Raw genomic sequence first — 20019 nt, 5'->3', positions numbered from 1 at the left:
CCTTATGCACTAGCTCTGTTTTTTTCTAAAAAACAACCACCAGGGACTTCCCTAGCGGTCCAGGGCCTAAGACTTGGTGCTCCCAGTGCAGGAGCATTTGATCCCACATGCTGCAACTAAAGATCAAAGATTCCAAGTGCTGCAACTAAGACCCAGTGCAGCCAAATAAATATTTAAAAAAAAAAAAAAAAAAAAGCCCCTCTGCTTATGTGTTTTAGCCACACAAAAGTTAAAATGTCAACTCTTCTAGTTCTGGGGTAAGAGCTTTGTTACCCACACATATTTATATTAAAATTTTTTTTCTTTTTTCTACAATTGTAATGCTTTCACTACATTTAAGCCTTTAATCAACTATTATTTTTATTTTGGTATTATTTGGTAAAAGACAATGGCATGAAACTATCAATTACAATTTTACTTTAGTAAAAGATATGAGTTAAGAATCCTACTTCATTTTCCCCCAGAGAGGGCTACCCAAATGTACCAAAATCACATATGAATAATATAGTATTCCATGGGACTTAACATGGACCATTATTTTATCGCTCCTAAGAAAGGAGGAACTATTTAAGACATAACCTTAATGACCTTATTTCATATATGTTGAAATGGGGCGGGGGGTGGAAATGAGCCCTAGAACAGATGACTATGGAATATGTTTTCCATACTGATTTAAATGTTACCCTTGGAACTTCCCTGGTGGTCCAGTGGCTAACTTTGAGCTCCCAATGCAAGGGGCCAGGGTTTGATCTCTGATCAGGGAACTGGATCCCACTTGCCACAACTAAAAGATTCTGCACATTGCAATGAAGATCAGAGATCCCAAGTGCAACAGCTAAGACCCTGCACAGCCAAATAAATAAATATTAAAAAATAAATGCTACCCTTATCATAGATGATACACTTGGATTTGTGATTCTACTTTGATTCAGTGATCTGTTTATTATTTTGCCAGTATCACATTCTCTATTTATTATAATTTACAAATATATTTTAATGTCTAATTAAAAGACTGCTCCACTACACACCTATGAGAATGGCCAAAAGCCAGGACACTGACAACCAAATTCTGGCCAGGGTGTGAAACAACAGGAACTCTCATACATTGCTGGTGAGAATACAAAATGGTCACTTTGGAAGACAGTTTGGCAGCTTCTTACAAAATCAAACATACTCTTATGATATGATCCACCAAGCACCTTGATATTTATCCCAAAGAGTTGAAAAATTATGTCACACAAAAATTTGTGCACAGATGTTTATAGCAGCTTTATTCATAATTGCAAAAACTTGAGAAAAACAAGATGTCCCTCAATAGGTGAATGGTTAAGTAAACTGTGGTACATCTAGACAATGCCATTTTATCCAGCCAAAAAAAAAAGAAAGAAAGAAAATGGCCTATGGAATCATGAAAAGACATATACCAAGTGAAAGAAGTCAATATGAAAAGTTCTATCTGCCAACTATATGACACTCTGGAAAAGGCAAAACTATGGAGACTGTAAAAAGATCTGTAGAGCCTGAGCTACTCCATCTTGTAAAAGAATTCCATTTTTGCAAAGGTACCGGGCAAACAGACTTAGACTTTGGATATTGCCTAAACTTGCCCCGCTATGCACAAGACAATCAGCCCTTAAGATAAACCTCCTGACTTTAAGTTCAAGGATTTGTGATTTACCTTGGAAGTAATGATTTACATTTGTGATTTACCTTGGAAGTGATGATTTACCTTTGTGAAATAATGATTCACCGTGTAAGTGAAAAAAAAACAATCAGAGATCCACACACAACCCTATAGGAGAGGGTAACCAATCAGAAGTCCCTCAGCCTGAACACCCCCTTTGTTACCCTTTCACCTGAATATTCCCTATATAAGCAGTGTAACCCAAAACTCGGGGCTCCTCTCAGCCACTGCGTGGGAGCCCCAGCTCGAGCTTGGTAATAAAAACTCTCTTGCTTTTGCATCGGATACCAGCTCCCTGGTGGTCATTGGGAGATTTCGCGACTTGGGCATAACATTTGGGGGCTCGTCTGGGATCTCCCATCAGCTCCACGGGAAGACCGATCCGGAGAGTTATCTGCAACCAGTAAGTTTTTTCTGTTTTCCTGTTTGTCTTTGATAAGGCCTATTTTCTGAGACCGGTATATGACTCAGGTGGACGCGCCGACGGGTCATAGGTAGGGGTCGTTGGGAGACGTCCCCGACCCTCCCGAAGGGGACAGAGTGCCCCTGTATCCTGTTGACATTAGCGGTTCGCTCCCACTGAACGACCGGAGGCTGTTGTCCTACTTTCAGATTTGCCTCTGGACTCCTGAAGGTTTGTTTTTTCTGTCTGTCTGGCTGGCTGGCTGGCTGGCTATCTGTGTTGTTTGTGTTAATTTACCCACGCCTGATTGATCCAGGAACGATGGGGCAACGTCAATCTAGCCCTACTCCTCTATCTCTGATGACTATTTTAAAGAGGTCAAAAAGGGCGCCCGTGACCTCAGTGTTAAAATTAAGAAAGATAAACTAATTACTTTTTGCAGCACAGAATGGCTGTCGTTCCATATGGGCTGGCCTTCGGAAGGCACATTTGACTTGGAAACTGCGCACCAAGTCCAAGATATCATCCTCTGACCGCAGGCCGGACACCCTGACCAAGTCCCCTATATCATAGTGTGGGAAAATATCATAGTACACTCCCCTCCTTGGGTAACATTTTTTTGCCTCAACAGGAACTTTCTACCACTCGGGTGTTGGTGACACGGGTGGGAGAGAATCTGAAGGAACCCAGGAGAACTGGACCCACGGCGTCGTTATACCCCATCTTACAGGGGGGAATTGTTAGGGGAAGCACACTGATTGAAACCGCCCACCCTGGCCAGGCACCATAGTAACCATTTGCATGAGTTGTTTTATCACAGGAGATCCTGATAAGGAATATGGAACTAATAAGCCTCCTCCCCCTTCCTTTTTCAACCTGGCTTACTTTCCTCCCTTGAAATCTTTGATGTTAGTGCTTAGATCTGAAGTTCTGTGTCTCTATAGGAGGTTTTCTGAGGGACTGTATTCTTGTATTTAAGGGCTTCCCTGGTGGAGCCGACGTTAAAGTACCTGCCTGCAATATGGGAGACCGGGGTTCGACCATCTCTAACTCCTGACACTGAGGAAAAAAAAAAAAGACTTGAAGCTAGATCTTGCACTGTGTCTGTCTAAATATGTCTTGGTATGTCTCTGTCTCTGGGTAATATTTTTGAGGTTAATTTGTATATGAGCTCTATTTATTTGGCTTAAAAAAAGGTAAGCGCTTACAAATCAAGTAATTCTAAATTAAACAATAAATTCCAGGTTCATGTGAACTGGGAAATATTTAATGTTAAATACCTGATATTAATGTTTGTTTGTTGACCTATTTAATATAGACATGTCTTAGAGTAATTAACGTTAAGTAAAATATTTTCATTGTACCTAGGTTTAATATAAGTTAAATATTATATCTGTTACAAGTTTGTCAACAAGGAAATTACCTCAAGTGAAAAAAAAACTTCTAAAAAATGTAAATGAGATATGAGCTTTTATATAAACTCTATCAAGAAAGCTTCCTAAATAGAACTCTTTTGAAGTTCTTTTGATCTCTAGCTAACTTTGGGATGCTTCAGAGGGCCCCTGGAACATCCCAAAGAGAGATATTAAACTGTGTTTATTTGGTTGGTTAAATTACATGGAAAAGATTATCAAATGAGTAATAATTCCACTCATGTTATAATGTATGGTAAAATTACTAATATAGATATCCTAGAAATTATATGGAGTTTTTAACATTCTGATATTTCCTGGCATTTTATTTTATTTTATTTTTTTTCCTGGCATTTTAATGGAGAACCTGATGACTTCACAAAAGTTAACAAAAGGACTGAATGAACCAGGGAATATGCTTATAACTTTTATGGCTATAATTTTTCTATCTGAAAAATTATGGGTTTGAATCTTTCAGGGAGTAAGGAAAATCTTCCCCTCAAGCTAATTATGACAATACTTTGGTAAATTGAGGGTTATAAACAAAACAATTATATTTTCTATCTGACTCCTCCAAAAATTGGAAGTTCTTAGGTTTCCAGTAAGTTTATCAAATGAGTTAGGAAGGTTATCTCATGGGTACAAAAATCTCAATAAATTTTTGAGACCTTAAAAAGGGAAGAATTCACCTAGATTTGTTAGGCAAAATCTGTGATAAGCCTTTGGTGTGAGTTTCCCAGCCCTGTTTTATTTTAAAAGTTCAGTCTGAGACTATAAATGTTTCAGCAAAATAAAAAGCCTATAATCAATTATGGTTATAAAAATCATCAGACCAAAATTAGTGAGAACAAACCTATTTTGCAAACAAACTAGCCTTAATTTGGTTATATTTAATAAAAATAAGGGTAACTTTAAGGAGAAAAAGATATTTCAAAATGTTAAATACCAGTTTGTTAATGGAGGTCTGCATCTAGTAAGACTCATCTCTTAGATAGTTCTTTGCTGTTATGTGATATTAATGTAAAATTTAATTGAATTCTTGAAGAACACCCTAAGTTTGTTTCTGAAGCTTATCTCAGTAATCTATCTTTGGATGAAGATCAGATGCCTCATGACCTGCAACCAGGACTGTAAAAATGACATAATTTAAGGGACTGTTTCCAACATGGATGGAAGGACTTTTTATCAGGAAAACTACACTACACCAGGATGAGAAGACGACAACATCAGAGGTAGACAGCTTCCCCAAGATGCTGGACCTGATTCGTATGATCATTTATGTTTTCTTGACTTCTTAGACCTTTGCATATAAATCAAATGCTTTTCTATCATAGACCTGATCCTATGCTAGTTTTAAAAATCAATCCAATTGTTGGGTTTGTGGCCAATTACCTGTGTCTAGTTCTAGGTTACCTTGGTAAATTTCTCTACTACCAGACTCTAACTGGTTGGCCCTGAGAAAATTTACTTAAAAAATTATAGTCATATTCAGGTCACTGTGATATTACTAGATAGGATCCCCTCACCGGGCCAATTAATAATGCCTGCTCTCACTCTGGCTATAAATTTGAGCTTTTTTCTATTACCCAAGCTCAGAACAAGAAAAGTTTCCACAAAGGAGAGGAAAATCTCCCACAGTTATGGGATGGATTTATATAGATAACATCAGACTATAGTAATTTAGGTTTAAAGTCTCCCCTGTGTTGGGGGAAAAAAAAATTAAATCATACTAAAGATAATCAGTCTAGTAACACTAGAAAACTGGGCTATGCGCCTTATAGATGGTGCCAATATATAATTTCCTGGGAAGATAAAGATTCTACAGGGCAGACTAAGTCAGATGACCTGAAGATATACTAGGCTACATCTAATGGAAGTTCTTAACATAAGTCTTACTTGTGACTTTACTAATACTGCTGGCTGTTATTTGTATTTCACCTGTTTTACAAAATTGCTGTTTCTTACACTGTCAAATATGTGTGAGGCCTCTAATAGAATAATATATAGTCCCATATGAGATGATGATGGTAACAGTGTAACTCTAGATATGGCAAGAAGCAACAAGAGGGAATATTTTCCTGGACCAAGAAGCTAGTAAGACAGGTGGTCCAGAGAATTTTGGATACTGTTTTATGGCCTAGCCCAGTAACAGCACATTGAGTGGCCTGTCAACAGACTCTTTGCCAAACCTGAGAATGGACACTCTCAGCACCATGGGATAAAATGGTCATGAAATGCCCCCCTCAAAATCATGGTCAAGTTTATGAGCAAAAAGGGGCTCTGCCAACTGAAGACTGACACTCGCCATCTACATCTGCAAAGATTAAATCATGGCTGCTGCAACTGCTGACTTTCAACGTCCCTGAAAGGAGTTCAGGGTAAAAATCAGGAATGAGGCACTCTGTGCTCTGGGAAAAACTGGCATAACAGGCCTTCAGATAGTTAGATCTTTTCAGGAGAAGATTTTATGAATCCCAATTCTTGCATCTTCTAGTACCTAGAGAAACACTGACGTCATTAATGGTGAAATCTGCTTTGGCTATTAAGGAACAGTTTACAATCAAAAGTCAAAATAGAATAGCTATGGTTCAGATATCCTGGGAAATAACTAGGTGATGCTACGGGTGTATTTTCACATTAGACCTTGTATTGCTAAACCCTTGAGTTTTCTGAGTTGTGTCAGGCTTGGATACCACCATTTTAAGCTGGTTTCAGATGTGGAAAACCCCAACTTAGATCAGGTAGAGAGAGAGACTTCTGCTCTGTTAGGCAGGCCTACGCCCATGCACAGCAGGAAGAAGTTACAGAAGAAAGAGACCTCCGCCCCAATTCCCAAGAAGTATCTTGAGTATGAAGTCTCTCAGGGGGCCTATGTGCTGCGTTAGGGGAAGAACGTTGTTAGTCAGGGAGTCCCTGGCCAAGATAAGAGAAGGGCTGAGTCAGAGAAAAAGAGAAAGAGAAAAGTTTGAATCCTGGTTCAGTTCATCTCCCTGGCTCATGACCCTCATATCTTCTCTGGCTGGGCCCCTAATCATTTTACTCTTGCGATTCACCTTCAGACCATGTCTACTAAACAAGTTGATAAACTTTATCAAAGGCCACATCAACATGGTGCAGCTTAGGGTGCTTAGGTCCCAATATGCAGCCATAACAAACCCACCCCTGGTAAAAGATAATATAAAGCTAACTACAGACCCATGATTGGGTCTGTCTTGGGTCCTTGAGAAGGGGGGAATGTAGAGCCTGAGCTCTACATCTTGTAATCTTTTTCATCTTGTAATCTTTTCATCTTGTAAAAGAATTCCATTTTTGCAAAGGTACCGGGCAAACAGACTTAGACTTTGGATATTGCCTAAACTTGCCCCGCTATGCACGAGCCAATCAGCCCTTAGGATAAACCTCCTGACTTTAAGTTCAAGGATTTGTGATTTACCTTGGAAGTAATGATTTACATTTGTGATTTACCTTGGAAGTGATTTACCTTTGTGAAATAATGATTCACCGTGTAAGTGAAAAAAAACAATCAGAGATCCACACACAACCCTATAGGAGAGGGTAATCAATCAGTAGTCCCTCAGCCTGAACACCCCCTTTGTTACCCTTTCACCTGAATATTCCCTATATAAGCAGTGTAACCCAAAACTCCTCTCCTTAGCCGCTGCGTCGGTAACGGTGGGAGCCCCAGCTAGAGCTTGGTAATAAAAACTCTCTTGCTTATGCATCAGATACCGGATACCGGCTCCCTGGTGGTCACTGGGAGATTTCGAGACTTGGGCATAACAGATCAATGGTAGCCAGGAGTTAGAAGGAAGGAAGCAAAGAGGGATGAATAGGTAAAGCACAGAAGATATTTAGGGCAGTGAAACTACTATGTAACACACCATAATGTATGTTATACTTTTAAAACCACATGCTATATCATTATATCTGATGAATCATCAAAAATTAAAACACCAACTGACCAAGTATTAGAATACAGGATGACTATGCTTATAAACTGCTAGTAAGAATTTAACAGATACAACCATATCAGTCCAGCATTATCTAGGAAATGTGAAAATACAGACATATCTTCTGGCCTAGCAACTCTATTGGTATGTCTGTACGCTATGAAAGCATGCACATGTGCACCAGGGTACTTATAAAACAAAAAGGAAACCCCAGCGCACCTTGTATTGGGCTTGGTCAACAGCCATTCCTCTTTCTCCTCAGGGGACCTCTCTGAGAAAGACAGCTGGAGGAAGGAGAAAGGAATCATGAAAAGCCAGGTCTTTCTGTGGCTCTGACTGATTAGATAACAGGTTACTCTGGACCCACACCTACTACCCATGGGAAGGAGGGATGGGGAGAGGTCAGAGGAGTGGAGTCTGTCCTGAGTATTCCTGGTTGCAGAAGGGGAAAAGTCTGCTGCTCAAGACCAAAATCTGTCCTGATCTCACACATCAACCACTGGGACACACACACTGTCAGCTTGGCAAAATTACAGGCACTCTCCAACCGCACACACAGTGCCACAAAAACTTACGTGATCACACTCACATATCCTTACACAGTCATAGACATCCAGTACAGTTAGTACTGCTAAAGTTCATAAAACCACCATCAGAGGCAGCCCTCAGATAACACAGTCATAGAAGCACAATCACATTCTACACTCCCCACCCCAACACACAGGGCACAAAGTTGTATGGGTACCCACAATCACTTGTCCCACTACGGGGTCGGAGCCGCACACTGTCACAATTACACACCACAGCGAGGATATCCACAATCACACCTGCACACAGAGTTTCGCGCGCGTGGTCAGTCACGATGACACGTGCACACACAACACCGCACGGTCACATAAGGTCACAATCACACACACGGATTCCCACACTTCCCCCTCCCCCAGTCCTATCAAATCATGCAGGCCCAAGACTTCGGACCCGCCTGGACTGTCCCTTCAGACCCTCAGAGATGCACATCCGGAACCTAGTCGAGCCCCCAGGACCTAGGCTGCTCACCTTGCACTTTCCCTTCCCCGGAGGCCGAGGGTCCCGCAGGCGAGTGATGGGTCGGCCGTATATGCGCCAGGGTCTCTGGGAAATGTAGTCCGGAGCCAGATCCGCTAGGACAAGATGGCTCCTCACTCTCGGATTTTCTGCACCGCCTGGGGCCAAGTTATACCTCTTCTCCCCTCTCGGAATTGCTGCCAAGAATCTTGAGATACAGATACAGTCCCCACATCCCAGAGACAAGCTTCCTCCAAGGGCCAGGCCAATCCTATGGAGTCATATGTCCCCTGAGAGATAGAAAAATGTTGCTAGATTCGCGCCGAAAGTAGGTTAAAGAAGCAAGAACTTCTGGGAAATGTAGTCTAGAACCAGAATGGGTGCGGCGCCCGCCTAAGGAGAAGATTGTCTTGGTTTTTTTTTTGCACAGAGTTTGCTGCGGTGGAGGACAGAGTGGCGCCCAAGACTCTTCTAGGAGTTGTAGCTTACTCTGAGAATATTTCAGATTGACTAAAGCAACATTTTTGCCTTCCTCTGTGGATTAACGTGGTGTGTGATCTGTGCTAGTCTGGGAGCGGAAACCTAAGAGTCTCAGATACGAACCCTCAGCAGGAAAGTGAAGGAGAGCAATCAGCGACTCCGGAATGGAGCGGATGAACACGGATTATCAGGCCCGTCCAGCAGTTTGTTTGTTGTGCATAGTAATGTTGACTTTGATAATGGCCCCAGTGAGTAAAGCCACAGGTGAAATTGGAGTTACCTCACTTTCTTCATCTGGAAAACAGTGACCATTTAGGGTTCATGTTCTGGTACTATCAATCAGTTTTGACTTTTGGAGAAGCAAAAAGCAAACCAATGTGTCTGACACATAGTTTCAGACTTGTCTTTTTTTTTTTTTCTTTTTTTAAAATTTATTTTATTTTTTATTTTATTTTATTATTATTTTTTTTAAATTCTTACATGCGTTCCCAGACTTGTCTTTTATAAATCATAGCTTTGTTTCTTGTATGGCTGTGGAGCCCACACCCTTCCATGCCTTAGGGTTTTTCATGGGTAAACCTTGTCTTCCAAGAAAGCACAGAAGGCTGCAAAATAAGAGTTTATTTGGAGGTCTTAGGAACTGCAATTTGGGAGACTAATTTGGGTAAAACCAAAAGAGTGCTCCAGAAGAGAGTCAGGGACTTCCAAAGGTAAACCTCACAAAGTTAATAACATTGTTTGGAAGGAATTATGATTGACTTTTGAAGAAGGAAACAGAACAGGCTCCATCTTGAAAGCAGGACTCCATCTTGGGCCGGACTGCGGACTTTGAGCTATATGCCCAGTATCTATGGAAATGACATAACAACTGGAAAAACCAGGCCCCGTGGATGGAAGAGCCCCAGGGCTCATACCTAGACTCTGTGTTGCCTAAAAGAATACCCTAATTATCTGTGTAACCAAATAGAATCATAAATTCTATTATGTTTATTGGAGTATGACCATGAGCCTATTGATAATTGTCCACTGTTAACTACCTAGGCTTAAGGCATATGAATCACAGGTTAACTTTGATTGTATCTTTCTTTTCCTTTGTTCAAACTCAGTTCAGTTCAGTTCAGTTCAGTCGCTCAGTCGTGTCCGACTCTTTGCGACCCCATGAATCGCAGCACGCCAGGGCTCCCTGTCCAACACCAACTCCCGGAGTTCACTCAGACCCACGTCCATCGAGTCAGTGATGCCATCCAGCGATCTCATCCTCTGTCATCCCCTTCTCCTCCTGCCCCCAATCCCTCCCAGCATCAGAGTCTTTTCCAATGAGGCAACTCTTCGCATGAGGTGGCCAAAGTACTGGAGTTTCAGCTTTAGCATCATTGCCTCCAAAGAAATCCCAGGGCTGATCTCCTTCAGAATGGACTGGTTGGATCTCCTTGCAGTCCAAGGGACTCTCAAGAGTCTTCTCCAACACCACAGTTCAAAGCATAAATTCTTCAGTGCTCAGCTTTCTTCACAGTCCAACTCTCACATCCATACATGACCACTGGAAAAACCATAGCCTTGACCAGACAGACCTTTGTTGGCAAAGTGATTTCAGGCAATCTGAGGAGGTGGGTTTGGGCACATAAACTTAAGAGTATATAAGGTTTTCAGGAAAATCTGGTCAGGTCCTTGGCTAAGAGGAGACTCTGCCTTGGGCCCGCCGGTGTAATAAACTGCACTCCACTCTCTGCATTGTCCTGAGTGAGTTTGTTTCCCAGAATGCGTGGCTACAACACTTTGACTTTAGAAAAGGAAATATTTGTTCTTAAGGACTAGGCTGTCACTGAGTTATTTTAGGGGAAGAGTTTGATAAGTAGACAGGCTCTCGAGTTATTTTAGAGTCAGGGTTTTCTAAGTATCTTGAGTTTCTGGAAGTTAAGATCCTATCGTAAGTCATACTTTCTGAGATGTGTATAAGTCATACTTTCTCTGGTCTCCCCATTCCATTTTCCAGATCTCTATTAGTAAAATTGATTGAATATTAATTTTCCTTTCACAACTTTCAGTCTCCGTTGACAGCATTTAGAGTTATACTTTATTCCTTTCCAGTCTTCCATAGTTAGATCCCTGACTCTCCCAGCAGATGGGGGCGGGTGTGGGGGTGGGTAGGAGGATTCATTAGTATGATCAGTACAACAGCTTAGGTATGAATCCTACTCCTTTCATCTGTTCGAATCAATTAAAATCCACAAATGGAGACCAAAACAGAAAACTCAAGTTTTGGTGAAATTCAGGGAACGGAAAAGCCCATGAACACCAAAATACACATAAGCAGTTCCCAATACAGTTGAGATTAGGTAAAAGCATCTCAGAGAATAAGGACTGGTAAGTAGAAGTGAGAGTGAGGCTTAGAAGCTAATAACCTCTATTAAAGAAGACTCCAGACATGGGGGAAAAATCATTTCAGGAACACTAGGTGCTTATCTTGGAGAAGGCAATGGTAACCCACTCCAATACTCTTGCCTAGAAAATCCCACGGAGGAGCCTGGTAGGCTGCAGTCCATGAGGTCGCAAAGAGTCAGACACGACTGAGCGACTTCACTTTCATGCATTCTAGAAAGAAACGGCAACCCACTCCAGTGTTCTTGCCTGCAGAACCCCAGGGATAGTGGAGCCTGGTGGGCTGCTGTCTATGGGGTCGCACAGAGTCAGACACTACTGAAGCGACTTAGCAGCAGCAGGAGCAGCAGGTGTTTATCTTGAAGGATAAACTTAGGAAAGGGAACTGCCATGAAGAGAGTAGAGGTCACGAAGAATAACATAAGGAACTCATGCCCCAAGATCAGGAGTCATGTTTAAAGAAAAATTTATCCATAAAATTAAATATGTCTCAGTTATTGATCCGTAAGCTAGAAGAAGACTCCAGCATCAGAGAAAAGCTTCAGTTGCTTAAAGGAGAGAAATACGCTAGTGTCAAGTTTCTACTCAATAAAATTTAGCACCAGGAATCAGTGGAACAAAGCCAAGAGGATAATCAACAGAATGAATGTCAAATATTTTTGTTAACAATCAAGTTGAAATTCAGGTATAGGTATAATTTAGGATCACCCTAAAATGAGGATGTGAACTAGGGTGACTTGAGAAGCAAGGACAGTCCTGTAAAGGATAGGCTGGTTTCTTCTAACAGAATAAACAGGATGGTGATTAAAATGTAAAAATAGCTGAAACTAGAGCAAACGAAAAAAGACACTAAAGTTTTAGCTGAGCCTGGCATAACTGGAAGAAGATAGAGGAAAGAGAGTAGAATGAGTAGGACTTGATGAAGCAGAATTTGCAGGAGACAGTCTTAGGACAAGAAAGTAGAGTATGGATGCACCAGTTACAGAGATGAGGGAAGAAAAGAACTGGGTAACAGAGAAACACGTGCAATAAAATGGCTTGTTAGGAAGATTGTGAGCGTCCCTTGTGCTTCAGATGGTAAAGAACCTGTCTGCCAATGCAGGAGACACAGGGACACAGGATTTGATCCCCATGTCGGGAAGAAGTAGGAAATGGCAATCTCCTGAAGTAGGAAATGGCAACTCATTTCAGTATTCTTGCCTAGAAAATCTTATGGACAGAGGCGCCTGATAGGCTACAGTCCACGGGGTCACAAAGAGTTGAACACGACTGAGCGACTAAAACTTTCAGGAAGATTGTAGGCTTCAGATTATGACAAGCCTGAGATTCAAATCCCAGTTCTGAAAATTACTATTTGCGACCTTGAGTAAATGACTTGTGCTTTATGCACAACGTCATCAAAAATCTTGATAAATGTATTTTCTTCTCAGGAATATCATTTGGATCAGGGAAAATGTGTAGACTCACTTATACAAAATAAATGCTCAAAAGCTATTGAAAATATCTCAACTATCTTTTTAAGACCAGTATTACCCTGATGCCAAAATCAGATAAAGATATTAGGAGTGAAAAGAACCAGAGGCAAATATTGTTTTTGAATACAGAAACAAAAATTACTAGCAAATGGAATCCAAAAACATATTAAAAAGATGATCACTCACCTAGAGCCAGACATCCTGGAATGTGAAGTCAAGTGGACCTTAGGAAGCATCACTACGAACAAAGCTAGTGGAGGTGACGGAATTCCAGTTGAGCTATTTCAAATCCTGAAAGATGATGCTGTGAAAGTGCTGCACTCAATATGCAAGCAAATTTGGAAAACTCAGCAGTGGCCACAGGACTGGAAAAGATCCGTTTTCATTCCAACCCCAAAGAAAGGAAATGACAAAGAATGCTCAAACTACCACACAATTGCACTCATCTGACACACTAGTCAAGTAATGCTTAAAATTCTCCAAGCCAGGCTTTAGCAATTCATGAACAGTGAGCTTCCAGATGTTCAAGCTGGTTTTAGAAAAGGCAGAGGAACCAGAGATCAAATTGCCAACATCCGCTGGATCATGGAAAAAGCAAGAGAGTTCCAGAAAAACGTCTATTTCTGCTTTATTGACTATGCCAAACCCTTTGACTGTGTGGATCACAATAAGCTGTGGACAATTCTGAAAGAGATGGGAATACCAGACCACCTGACCTGCTTCTTGAGAAACCTATATGCAGGTCAGGAAGCAACAGTTAGAACTGGACATGGAACAGCAGACTGGTTCCCAATAGGAAAAAGAGTACATCAAGGCTGTATATTGTCACCCTGCTTATTTAACTTCTATGCAGAGTACATCATGAGAAACGCTGGGCTGGAGGAAGCACAAACTGGAATCAAGCTTGCTGGGAGAAATATCAATAACCTCAGACATGCAGATGACACCACCCTTATGGCAGAAAGTGAAGAGGAACTAAAAAGCCTCTTGATGAAGGTGAAAGAGGAGAGTGAAAAAGTTGGCTTAAAGCTCAACATTCAGAAAACTGAGATCATGCATCTGGTCCCATCACTTCATGGCAGATAGATGGGTAAACAGTGGAAACAGTGGCTGACTTTATTTTGGGGGGCTCCAAAATCACTGCAGATGGTGATTGCAGCCATGAAATTAAAAGACGCTTATTCCTTGGAAGGAAAGTTATGACCAACCTAGATAGCATATTGAAGAGCAGAGACATTACTTTGCCAACAAAGGTCCATCTAGTCAAGGCTATGGTTTTTCAAGTAGTCATATATGGATGTGAGAGTTGGACTATAAAGAAAGCTGAAGGCCAAAGAACTGATGCTTTGAACTGAGGCATTGGAGAAGACTCTTGAGAGTCCCTTGGACTGCAAGGAGATCCAACCAGTCCATCCTAAAGGAGATCAGTCCTGGGTGTTCATTGGAAGGACTGATGCTAAAGCTGAAACTCCAATATTTTGGCCACCTGATGTGAAGAGCTGACTCATTGAAAAAGACCCTGATACTGGGAAAGATTGAGGGCAGGAGAAGAAGGGGATGACAGAGGATGAGATGGCTGGATGGACATTGACTCAATGGACATGGGTTTGGGTGGACTCCGGGAGTTGGTGATGGATGGGGAGGCCTGGCGTGCTGCAATTCATGGGGCCGCAAAGAGTCAGACATGACTGAGTGACTGAACTGAACTGAATACGATACAAATAACCAAATTTATTCTAGGAATACAAGCGTGGCCCACCATATGTAAACCAATCACAATAATTCATTATATTTGCAGAATGAAAACAAAAGCCACATGATCATCTCAATAGATCCAAAAAAGCATTTGGTAAAACCCAGTAACAATTCGTGGTTTAAAAAACAAAACAAACATTTAAACCAGGAATAGAAGAGAACTCCTTCAACCTGATAATCACACCTGTGTACCTCAAAGGACACCATTAAGAAAATGGAAAGAGAACCCAATTTCAAATCATATGTCTGATAAGGAATTTGTATTCATGATATATGGAGAATGGTTACAACTCTAGAAAAGGATAAATAACTCAAATTTTCAAATGGCCAAAATATTTGAATAGACATATCTTCAAAGAAAACAAATGTGCAAATAACCAATCAGCACGCTAAAAAATGTTCAACACCATTAGGTGTTATTTGCATTAGGAAAATGCAAATCAAAACCAAAATGGGATAGTATTTCACGCACACTAGGATGACTAGTGGCTCAGACGGTAAACAATCCACTTGCAATGTAGGAGACCAAGGTTCGATCCCTGGATCGGGAAGCTCTCCTAGAGAAGGAAATGGCAACCCACTCCAGTATTCTTGCCTGAAAAAATCCCATGGACAGAGGAGCCTGGCAGATGGACTAGAGTCCAAAGGGTTGCAAAGAATTGAACATAACTGAGTGACTAAACACGCATGCATGAGGATGACTAAAAATAAAAAGTTTGTAACACTTAAAGATTTATCAGTATCAAACTTAATATTTGGAAGAACTTTTTTTTTTTGACCTGTCATCATTTTTTTTTTTTTAACATTTCCATCATCCTGAAATGTTTACACAATGTCTGAAGAGCAAATGAACTAACAATGTCATTTTTTTTAGGACACATGGAAAGGACAAACTGTTTTTAACAGCTTCCCCCCACATTGTGGGCCTAACGATTAGGACAGCTCTTAGCCACCTTGAACTTCTTGAAACTCACTAGTGATGCTTGGTAATTCTCAGCATTCCTTTTTTTTTTTTTTTTTTTTGCCTCTTGAGTCATACCAAGGGGTAAGGGAGTGAGACTTTGGGTTATCAGGTGGTCATCTGGGAAGCAATAAAGGTAGTCTTGTGCAAAGGAGGCCCTGCCAGACCTCAGAATTTATGAGTTTGGAATCAAGCCTTAGAGAAAAGAAACGTTAAAAAATAAATAAAAGCCTAGAGAACACTGGTCGACTGACAAGACGAGAAGGAAAGATAACTCAGAATGAGAAATGACTGCAGCCTTAGCTGTGTTGAAGGCAACCCAGGGACCATAAGATATTTTTTTTTAGCTCCTTCAGAAGTGAAGAAACTGACAACAGTACATAATTTCTGAACATTTTGGAGGCTGGTCTTGGTTTTTCAATTGTTTATAGACAAGAAGAACCCCAAGACCTAAAAAGAGACCAGTAAGTAATAGAGGGCTCTGAAGAAATAGAAATTCATACATTGGTGAGACATCCCTGTATTCTACCAGAGCAGAATAACAGAAAGCAAAGGACATTTACAATTTACACTGAGAGCAAATGCAAATTACATTGTCTTTCCTCTGAGCCATCACCCCCTTCTCCTTTTACATATACTTTGTTTTTATATTAATTTTTTGTATAGTTTAATATGTACATGTGTCTATATATAATGTGGCCAAACAAAACATGTATTATTTTAACTTTTTATCTCAAACACTTCTAGACAAACACAAAAGTAGACTGAATAGTATCAACATCCCCTTCTTACCCACCCAACCCGTGTACCTTTCAGCTCTAACAGTTATCAACCTTTTGCCAATCTTGTTTCATCTAGTCCTCCCTGAATTTTTTTCTGTAGTATTTTATTTTATTATTTTAAAAGAAATTATTTATTTTTGGCTGCTCTGGGTTTTTGTTGCTGCACATGGGCTTTCTCTAGTTGAGGAGAGTGGGGGCTATTCTCTTATTGTGGTGTGTAGACTTCTCATTGCTGTGACTTCTCTTATCATAGAGCATGGGCTTAGTTGCCGAGCAGCATGTGGAATTTTCCCTGACCAGGAGTGGAATGCATGTCTCCTGCACTGGCAGCCAGATTCTTAACCACTGGACCACCAGGGAGGTCCCTGACTTACTTTGTTTAAAATGACTTCTTCATAGTCATAAGGTATATAATTTAAAACTGTTTTTTAATCTTTTTGCTACTTTTTATCTTGAAAAATTCAAACAGAAAACTTGAAAGAAACATCTTCTGACATATATCTACTCAACCTACTCCAGGATTCTTGCCTGGAAAATCCCATGGACAGAGGAGCCTGGTGGGTTACGGTCATGGGGTCGCGAAGAATCAGACACAACTTATCAACTAAGTAACAACAAGAAACACTTTTTACACTATCTATACCTTATTCTGATGGAGTACCATTTGTATTTACAGTGTACATAGGGGCTTTCCCCATACATAATTTTGTTACTTTTCCCTCCTTATTATTAATCATTGGCTGGAAGATGTTGTATTAGGGATTAAATATATTCTATGAAGTTTTGGTATAAAAAAAATCAAAATCAAGAGGAATTCTAATCCTAGAAAACTTTAACTGGCAGGTTTTCTGTGAGGTGTGCTGACTGATTTGAATAGTTTTAAACATCATTCTTCACCCCTAAATATTTCATTATGTATTTGCTAAGCATAAGAACATTCTATCTAACCACAAGAATATTATCATGCCACACCTAAGAAAAAGCAGAATAGTTCTGAAGTATCATATAATATTCAGTCCATGTTAATAATTTTTCCATTTGTGCCCCAAATTACTTTCAGAGTTTTTCTTTCCTTTTTTGTATTGTTATTTTTAAAAATTAATTTATTTATATTTTTGGCTGCACTGAGTCTTTGTTGCTGCGTGTGGGCTTTCTCTAGTTACAGGGAGCTGGGGCTTTGGGGCTGCTATCTATTCTCTAAGCTGTTCTTGTTGTTAATTATTGTGATGGCTTCTCTTGTTGCAAAGCTCGGGCCCTAGTGTGCCTGGGTTTCAGTAGTTGTGGTGCAGGACTTGACTGCCCCAAGGCAAGATGCCAGACGAGTGATCAAATCCATGTCCCCTACATTGGCAAGTGGATTCTTAACTACTGGACCACCAGGGAAGTCCTCAGTTTTTTTTTTTTTAAAGCGTTTTGTTTGTTTGTTTGTCTGTTTGTTTTTTAAGCCAGGACAGGGAACCAGAAGTCAGTCAAAATATATGCATAGCATTTAGTTGTTCTTTTACTTTATCCCTCTTGATCTAGAACAATTTTTTTCTGATACAAAATTTTAAGAGTCTATGCCATTGGTCTTACAGACTATTCCACATTCTGAATTTTTCTGATTCTTTAAACTTAAATTATTTCTTAATTTGTTCCTTTGTGACTTATATTACCTGGAAGTTAGATCTGATACCTTGTTTAAATTCAGGTTGAACACTTTTGGTAAGAATACTTTGAAAGTTATGCTGGGTATTTTATATTACATCGCATTTTCCACCTATAGTAGAAAATACAGGTAAATATTAAGACTTTGAGGTGGGAAGGGATTCCTTAAATAAGATGCAAAAATAAGAGAAAAGAGGTTAAATAGTTACAGAATTACTGAATTCTCAGGTACACATGATTCTGTTTCTGGTTTTTACATTCTTTTTCTATTTCAGTTGTTATATAAAATATTCTGTTTTTAAAGTTTAGTTTTACAATTTAATATCTTATAACGTAAAGTCCCTTTCTTCTCCTTTCATCAGAATATTCTTTGCTATGCTTCTTACATAAATATACTGGTATACCCATAAATATACTGGTATACCCATCTTTAATAATCTTGTCAAATAATAAAAAATCCTTTTGATATTTTCATTGGAATTGTCTTGAATCTATACTAAATATGGCAAGAGTTGACGTTTTTCCTATATTAAGTATCCATTCCATAAATGTGGGATATACATCCCTTTACTGAGATCTTTTAGGTCCTTCATTAGGATTTCACAGTTTTATACATGAAAATCTCTGAAATTTCCTCTTACAGTTATTCCTTGGAACTTTTAAATTTGCTCAAATAGAATATTTTTTCTTTTCTATTTTCTGATGGATTATTGCTGACATACAATTAATTTTTGTTTACAGTTGATTTCTTTTAATCCCTCCATTGTTGCCAAATCAGTTTATTAGTTATATTTCTTTTTCATTTGTTCTTCTGGGGTTTGTGATTTTTGATACCTCCTAACTCCTTTCCTTGTCTTAAGAATGCATGCTCCTTTCTTACTGCTCTATTATCATTACATGGAACTCTGACAAGGACTCCCGCCTTGACCAAAAACTTGAATGAGAACTCTCTGAGGCCTTGGCATTCTGTCCTTGGCCTGCTGAACCCAGTTCAGCAAGAAGACTGTCAAACCAGTTTAACAAGAATGCCCCCAATTCTTAATATCTATAACCAAGTTCTTCTTAGTAATTTTCCATCCATTGACTTCTTTGACCTGCCTGTTAGCCGTCCTGAGCTGTCCCTATTGTTGTATTTAGAACTGAGTTCACTCTCTCTCTCCTATATGAATAGACTTGAACCCTACTGGAATAGTTTCGATCAGGTCTTCCTTGCCTGTTTAACTTGTCCAATGCAATTTTTCTTTTACACTTCCATCTTCAAGGTCACCTCATGATCTGAAAAGCCTACTGCCACTATAGCAAGTATATCTGCATTCTGGGAAGAAGGAAGAAAGAAAAAGCTGGTAGAAGATAAGAAGGGTGGGTCTTTCATTTGGGTCATCTCGCTTCAAGCAGCCCTCTCAGGAGATATTACGGAAGGCACTATACAACACTTTTGCCTCCATCTCAGGGGTGGAAACTTAATCACATGAACATATCCATGGAAGTCAGGATATACAAGGGAGGCAGGATAATCCTTCAGCTGGGCACATTGCTGCTTCAAATAAAATCTGGATTCTGTTATTAAGGAGAGAAAAGAAAGGTGATATATTAGGTTGCATGTAGCTGTGAGTAAACCATATAGGGGTTATTATAGTTAAGATGAGAGATAATTTACTTTTTTCAGCTCTGTTGAGATATAATTGTCACATAACATGATGATTTGATACATGGATGTATTGAGAAATAATTTCCACAGTGAGGTTAGTTAACACATTCATCACCTCACATAATTATCTTTTGTGTGTGTGTGTGTGTGTGTGTGTGTGTGTGGTAAGAACATTTAGGATCTACTCTATTAGCAATTTTCAAGTATATAATACAGTATTGTGAACTACTGTCTTTGTGGACTTTACACTCACAGCACCACCACCGCCCCCCCCCCCAAAAAAAACCAAAACAGGGGATGGGGATGGGGAGAGTGTTAGCTGCTCCAGAATTTCCATATAGGAGAAGTTAAGAGGAGTCACAGATGGGACTTAAGGCTTCATTTATACAGTAAGGACAT

At 39.9% G+C, this 20019-nt stretch overlaps 1 protein-coding gene and 1 long non-coding RNA gene across 3 annotated transcripts in view; one reads left to right on the top strand and one right to left on the bottom strand.

Annotated features, from left to right (window-relative positions):
- ZNF383 (zinc finger protein 383) overlaps positions 1 to 8582 on the bottom strand; it is a 43187-nt gene extending 34605 nt beyond the window's left edge. For both annotated transcript variants that reach the window (XM_069550542.1, XM_069550544.1), the window contains exons 1-2: positions 8506 to 8582; positions 7669 to 7733 (exon numbers count right to left, since the gene is read on the bottom strand). The gene's annotated coding sequence lies outside the window, so the exon portion shown is untranslated. The remainder of the gene's footprint in view (positions 1 to 7668; positions 7734 to 8505) is intronic.
- On the top strand, positions 1982 to 7232 carry LOC138418830 (uncharacterized). Its single transcript, XR_011248740.1, has 2 exons — positions 1982 to 2087; positions 4599 to 7232. It is a non-coding gene; the product is annotated as an uncharacterized lncRNA (long non-coding RNA).
- Positions 8583 to 20019: the final 11437 nt, after the last annotated feature.

This window comes from Ovis canadensis, chromosome 14, assembly GCF_042477335.2.
Source record: "Ovis canadensis isolate MfBH-ARS-UI-01 breed Bighorn chromosome 14, ARS-UI_OviCan_v2, whole genome shotgun sequence".
NCBI classification, from domain to species: Eukaryota; Metazoa; Chordata; class Mammalia; order Artiodactyla; family Bovidae; genus Ovis; species Ovis canadensis.
This window is presented reverse-complemented; position numbering and strand designations above follow the sequence as displayed.